General features: G+C 36.8%; 1 long non-coding RNA gene across 1 annotated transcript; it reads left to right on the top strand.

Moving 5' to 3' along the window:
- Nucleotides 1-217: 217 nt before the first annotated feature.
- Nucleotides 218-4,158, top strand: LOC135200580 (uncharacterized). Its single transcript, XR_010311326.1, has 3 exons — nt 218-296; nt 1,381-1,441; nt 3,837-4,158. It is a non-coding gene; the product is annotated as an uncharacterized LOC135200580 (long non-coding RNA).
- Nucleotides 4,159-6,951: the final 2,793 nt, after the last annotated feature.

Here is a 6,951-nt window from a genome sequence, read left to right as displayed (position 1 = left end):
TAATAATAATAATAAGAATAATTATTATTATTATTATTATTATTATTATTATTTCTGCCTATTTTTTTTATTAACGTCCCACGAACAGGCAGTTTCAGCGGCGGCCGTTGCTTGTTATCCTCAAGAACAGACTGTTTCGGTATTTGAGAGTCCTTGCCTTGGTGAGATGGCTTTCTTTGATGTTGCCTCGACTTCTTCGCTCATTTGTGGTTGGGACTTGGGATCTTGTCGCGTTGTAAATAGACATGGCAAGATTTTTGTCTGGAAGGCGTGCTGCGTCCTGGTTTGTTGCGTTGGTGAGTGGATACTGTTTGTAGTTTCTCTTAATATTTTTCAATGTTTAAAGTGTTTTAAGACTGTGCTATTTGAGCTATGGGTTTTGTCGTTTTAAGTTTGTGGGCGTTGTATCCTAACTCTTTTATTTTAATGCCTGCAATAATTGTTCATAATGTTTAACGTTTGTGCAGTAGTATTACACTTTTAACTTGGTTTTAAGGGTTTCGAAATCTATTCATTACTTAACCGTACTTATAGATTTCGTTGAGTGGTACTACTTGTATGCACTTTGGTTTTATACTAGCTATCTATGCAGTGCTACGGAGGTTTCCAATTTAACTTTTATGCTGCAATGGCTCTATGTAGTCTCAAGATACCATAGGATTGAAAGTTTCTTGTCAATTGGTGAGACTTTACTAGATTAACATTACATTCCAATTAAGGGGCCTAATATGTTAAACATACTCGTTGACTGTTTCAGTGGCATTATGCTGCAGTGGATCTGGTCTTAAGATACCATAGGATTGAACCCCGTGGGGCCTAGGGCTGTCAGTGCACCTCATTCGGTGCTATGTAAGTATTACTAAAAGTTCTTTGCAGCGTCCGTTCGGTCCCTAGCTGCAACTTTCATTCAGTTTACTGTACCTCCGTTCATATTCCATCTTACTGTCCACCCTCTCCAAACAATTTTTAGTGCAACTGCGAGGTTTTCCTCCTGTAGGTCACTCTCTTCAAACATTTTACTGTCAATTTCCGTTTCATCACTGAATGGCTATAGTTGCCACAGTGCTTGGCATAATGCCGAAAATCTATTCCAAATCAAATCTAATAAAACCACAGAATTGAAAGTTTCTTGAGGATTAGTGAGGCTTAACTAGACTAACATAACCTTCCTTAAGGGGCTTATAAAGTTATTCAAACATTAACGTCGGTTTCAGTGGCAAACTAATAATGTCTTTATCAGTATTTACTAAGCCTTGGTTACTGCCCATTGTCTTGGCATTTTAAGACTTAAATCCGATGAGCCCTGCCAATTGTAAATAATAGTAAGCCCCTTAACACTTGCTACAACAGTTTGGCCTTAAATATATGTATATATTTCAGGTCAGGGAGTCTGTAAGTAAGCTCGCCAATTTTGCTTGCGTGTACCAGTCAGGATTAATAAGTGAGTAGTAACCTATTTCTTTGTATTTTTAATTGACCGACTTTCGAGAAATCTTCCATAATTTTAGTTAGTTTCATTATTGTGAAACTTTAATTTGATTTGAGATTAAGTTTATTTTGTAATTTTAGCTTTTACTGTGAAACTTTTAATTTTATTTCAGATTAATTTAATTCGTAACTGGTCTTTTATTTAGATTTTAATTCTAAAATTCATTTTAGTTTTATCCTAATTTTTCAGCCAACTCTCCCGTTTTAATATTAAGATTAGGCTTTTATGTTAATGAATTTGATTATTTTTCGAATAGTTTAGTTTGAAGAATTTTCAAAGTATGTTTAGTGACTTTAAAGTCTTTTTAAAATCGCGGAAAGTTAATAAAAAATTTAGTCTTTAAAATTTAGTTTGTTAAAGCCACAGTTTTAGTAATATTTAATTTCTATTTTTAAGAACTTCATTTGTTTTTTGATTGAGGTGTCAAGTGTAGTGTGGAAGTTAATTTTGAAAGTTGTTGTTTTTTTTTTTTTTTTTTTTTTTTTTAACTTTTAAATTTAAAACTTTTGCTGTTATGTAATTTTTTAACTTTTAAATTTAAAACTTTTGCTGTTATGTAATTTTGAAAAGCTTTTCATTGAGAATTTTTATTAGCATTTCGGCTTCAAAAGTTACTTAAATCATTGTTTAAATTTAAACTTGCTTTTATGGAATTTTGGTAAGCTTTTCATAAAATTTCAAACTAATATTTTGAAGTTCGTTTTGTATTTTGAAGTTCGTTTTGTATTTTGAAGTTCGTTTTGTATTTTGAAGTTCGTTTTGTATTTTGAAGTTCGTTTTGTATTTTGAAGTTCGTTTTTGTTTTATTTGAAGTTCGTTTTGTATTTTTGAGTTCGTTTTGTAATTTTGAAGTTCGTTTTGTATTTTTGAGTTCGTTTTGTATTTTTATTTTGAAGTTTCGTTTTGTTTTTAATTTTTTGAAGTTCGTTTTGTATTTTGAAGTTCGTTTTGTATTTTGAAGTTAGTTGTAAACTTTGTCGACCCACTTCCCAAGTCCACCTTTGCCGGGGTGGCGGTGCCACTTGTAGGCAAAGGTGGACTTGATTGTTGTGCATGGTGACTGTCACCATGCACAACAGGAAGTTCAAACCATGGGAAGTTAGAGATGGAACTTAGAATATAGGATAGGATAGATTAGGATAAAGAACTTGCTAATTTTTTTTTATATATGGAGTGGATAGGATGAAGGTTATACAAAAGTCTTCTAGGATGATTGGAATATTTAAATAAAAAGCTTAAGTCACGTTAGCTGACTCCCAACAGCGCAGGGTAATAACAGAGGGTATTACAGTACTTGAGACCTATGTTTCGTCATGAGACGTACGTTTGAATGTAATAGTGCAGCTGAGAATTTGGTAGAGGAACTATCGGACATAATTTTGCAAATAGGATTTAATTCTCATTAGTAAATAGGTATTATGCAGATAACTGGTGCCTCTGAATAGCTAAGTCTAGATTTTGACATGCTGTCAGGGACTTGTCAGGTATTTCTAGTAGGCCGGTTAATCTGTATTTTGTTTAGTATTAATTCTAATTAAAGCTTGGGCGTTCTAGTTTACGTAGTTCCGTTAACGCCCGTGAACGCGCTCAATATCCCCCTTGTACCCTTGTAGCTTCAAGTAAAGCTTTTGTGTTGGTTAGTTAAAAGTTGAGATTGCATTGTGAATGTTCAGTAACTCCTACCTTCATCCGCCATTCCTCCAGCTCGGAAACTTGCTTCTGGAGCCCCTTTCTTATTCAGCCCCTTAACTTTCACTTTTTTCTCCCTTTGGGGTTGTACAGTTTGTTGCTTTAATCTAGATGCTGACTTTAAAAATTGTTCAATTATAGGGTTGTCCAGTTCCTTTAAACTGGATGCTGAGGGACGAAAGTTGGCAGATGGATGTGTTTGCTTTACAAGGCACCGTTCATAGTTATGTAGGACTATGGGTAGATGCGGTTTCCGTGTAGGACTATGGGTAGATGCGGTTTCCGTGTAGGACTATGGGTAGATGCGGTTTCCGTGTAGGACTATGGGTAGATGCGGTTTCCGTGTAGGACTATGGGTAGATGCGGTTTCCGTGTAAGATAGGTTTCATGTTAAATTTATATTAATGGCTGGCACACTCCTGAGTTTGAAGGAACAGTAATATATGTGATTGTTAATGGGAAGTTGATGGCAGTTTGAAGCAATAATACTACTAAATACATGGGATTGTTAGTGGTAGTTAACTCATACAGTGTATTAATTATATTGGCTTTAGAATAGCTGCTGGAACTAGCTGAAAAGGCTGATTTTAATTTAATAGGGTTGGTTAATAGGGTAGATTATATAATCTAAAACCATTTTAACTTTTCTTATGCACAGGCTTTTGGATGTAGCTGCAGCTGACCATGACGACGGCGACGACTTATCACTAGTTTTATTAAAGCAACGCCTTGCGTTATGACTGTATATCCAACGAGAATTCGAAGATCTGAATTTGGTTGCACAGACAACTAGAACCTGTAGACGTTGTGCACATCCTTTGATTCTAGGAGCTCTTAATTGTTACTCTGGTAAGTGGTAACTAGAACTGAACTTGCAAGAAGTAGCGCGCAACCTACTATTCTAATGGTGTAATCTGTCGTACTTCAGTAAGTGTTATTTACGTGTATGAAGACCAGCGTAATATATGTATTTATAAAACTTTGTACATTTCTTTAACCCAAAATGTCATGTGAATGGTGGACGTTTAATAATACTCCTTGAAAGGCATTGCCCTATGAAATCAAAGGAATAGAATTTACTGATTGGTTAACATAAGATTGGGAAATTGATGGGAAATTGATGAGAAATGAGGTAACACATGGGTTTTTGCGGTGGAGATAGTTTAATAGCCTCGAATCCTGAGATTTTACTTAAAATAGTCTGGACTTTTCCTGACTTAAAATTTTTCATACAACTAAGTGATGATAGATTTTTATTAAAAAGTTAATCTGGAGATCGCATTGGGCTGAGAACAATATAAAAAGTGTTAACATGAAATATGGTAGAGAAAATTTTAGGCTTTACTTTGTCCGAACCATTATGTAAAGCGTCTCAGTGGCGTGATCGATATGGCCTTGACCTGCTAACTTTGTGGCCACGAGTTCGGTTCTCGAGCATTGCATTCCATTGAGGTGTTAGAGATGTTATTTCTGGAGATAGTTACCTCTCGACGTGGTTCGGTCACGTAAAGCCGTTGATCCCGTTGCTGAATAACCACATGCAGGTTCCATGCAACTTAGAAACAAAATACAAACAAACTCGGTTATGTAAATGATACAAAGTTATGTAAATGGTATAATTAGTAAAACTGGTTAAGCAGGCGAATGATTATACTCGTTAATCAGGCAACATCTGCCTGGTGATATATTGTAAGAAGTCTTGAAAGCTGTTATATCGCTTATGCCAATAAATTTTTAAAGTTAAGAATATGGCCTCCAATACAGGCTTTAGCTTTGGACTTCGATCTATCTTGTTGGTAAGGAGATAGGGAGCAGGATTATTAGTAACGCTTAAAAAATTAGTTGGTAGCCATGTCTAGGGAATTTATATTCTTAAAATTACTCTGGGGATTTCGCCAGGGTAGGGTTTGTGCTTCTCATGGTCATTAGTTTTGGAGATCTCTCGGTAGTAATAGATTTAGAATTTATTAAACTGTTCGCTTTAGAAGATGTAACATGGCTTTCGATAAGGGCTGGATATGGAGAGGGTATATTTGGTGCTACTAGGGCATATTAACTCGAGAGGTGGTGGTATACTAAACACTGTATGAAAGGTAAAGAAGACTGTGTTACTAAGATTTTAATCTCGAGACCACACTGCATTAATGGGTTTATATAATTCTTAAATTCCCGAGGGACTAGTACTAGACACGGCGTCCAAAGGAGCTAACGCATGTTCTGCTATTACTAGCACTTTGGAATAGGTTACTCGTAGATAAGCCAAAGCTTCGAATCTTTCTTTTTTATCTTTTTACTTGTGACTTTGTTAGCTTGATATTTTGCTAACCAACTTCTGACCACTTCCAAGTGACTTAATAACTGATGTAAAACATAAGCATTCGTCGGGTTAGGCGTAATGCAGAAATGATCGTGGTTTGGAGTGGGGTTTCATTTGAAACCTTAGTCTCTATTGTAGTTAGTCATCCGGATTTTTTTTTTTTTTTTTTCAGTAGGTAAAACCTATACATATGAAATAAGCCCACGGTGCCTTTGACTTGAAATTCAAGCTTCCAAAGAATGTTTCAACCTCCCACCACAGGCCCCACACCGCGGCAGTGATTTTTCATCGCCTTGGGTGAGGCTCGAACTGGTCCTCTAGCAGAACTCTACTCAAGGGCTTCCCTTTTGGATTGGAGACTCGGTTTCAGGAATAATAAAGGAGGAGGCGTTGTTCAGCTAACACACTATTCTGTTATGGTGTTGATCCTTATTGGTAGGGTATAGAATAGTCTGTAGGGTAGGTGGCCGGTCATAGTCTCGGGAAAATTAGAATTTAACAATTTTGGGTTGGGGATAAAGTTAATTTAAGGTGGCAATTAAAGCTATTATATATAAAACTATTTTGATATTTCGTAGATAGTAATCCTTCTGGGGGTGAGGGGTCATTATATTTACGATGTTTAGTCTTGTTTGGATAGTAATCCCATGGGGGCTTGTGTTAAAACCCGGGGTCAATATCTAGGAAAGATTAATGTGACCTTTTTTTTTTTCCTTTACTTTTTTTTCTCACTCCTGTATTCCAATAACCAATGCACGGGACAAACACTCGGGAATTTCATCTCTGATGAGGGCAATCGCCCGTGGCGTGGAAATAACCTCTCAGCCTTGCTTAACTTTTCGCCTTGTAATCCAAACAAAACATTTTTCCAGCCAGCAGTACCTCTTCATCCATGCAAATCGGAAAATCAATGACTAGGCTATATAATTCTTAACTTTAATTGGTGCTTAGGATGCTCCAAATAGGTTCACATTTGGTGGTAGTCAGGTTTTCCTTGTATATATATAACCTCACCGTCCACTGCAAGTTGCGATTATGATCCATGTCAAGGCTAGATTGGAAATACGGAACCAAGGACTTTAATTCCTTCGTCCTCTGCGCCAAATTTAAGCCGAGCTTTAGTCAAGTGTTCCTTATATACCTCCCCCCCCCCAAGATGTTGAAGCCTTTCCGGGGCTTAGGGTTCAGCAGCTGGGCTCTGATGCCTGGTGGGAACTGCTTTCTCGCTGGGCTTTGGCGCCCAGCTGTTGATCCAACTAGATAAGTCAGCCCTTTTCCTTTTACTAAAAACAAACCTTTCTGCTTCCTCCCCCTATAAGGTATGGATTTTATATTAATGACTTTTGGCTTGGTTTTGGACATGATTTAGGCTTAGGATCTGAAGGAGGGTGTGGATGGACGGCATGCCACCTCACCCGTAGACCTCTAGTGCAAAACTTGGTCGAGCGAGGGGAAA

The sequence above is a fragment of the Macrobrachium nipponense genome, chromosome 27 (assembly GCF_015104395.2).
Source record: "Macrobrachium nipponense isolate FS-2020 chromosome 27, ASM1510439v2, whole genome shotgun sequence".
Lineage (NCBI taxonomy): Eukaryota > Metazoa > Arthropoda > Malacostraca > Decapoda > Palaemonidae > Macrobrachium > Macrobrachium nipponense.
This window is presented reverse-complemented; position numbering and strand designations above follow the sequence as displayed.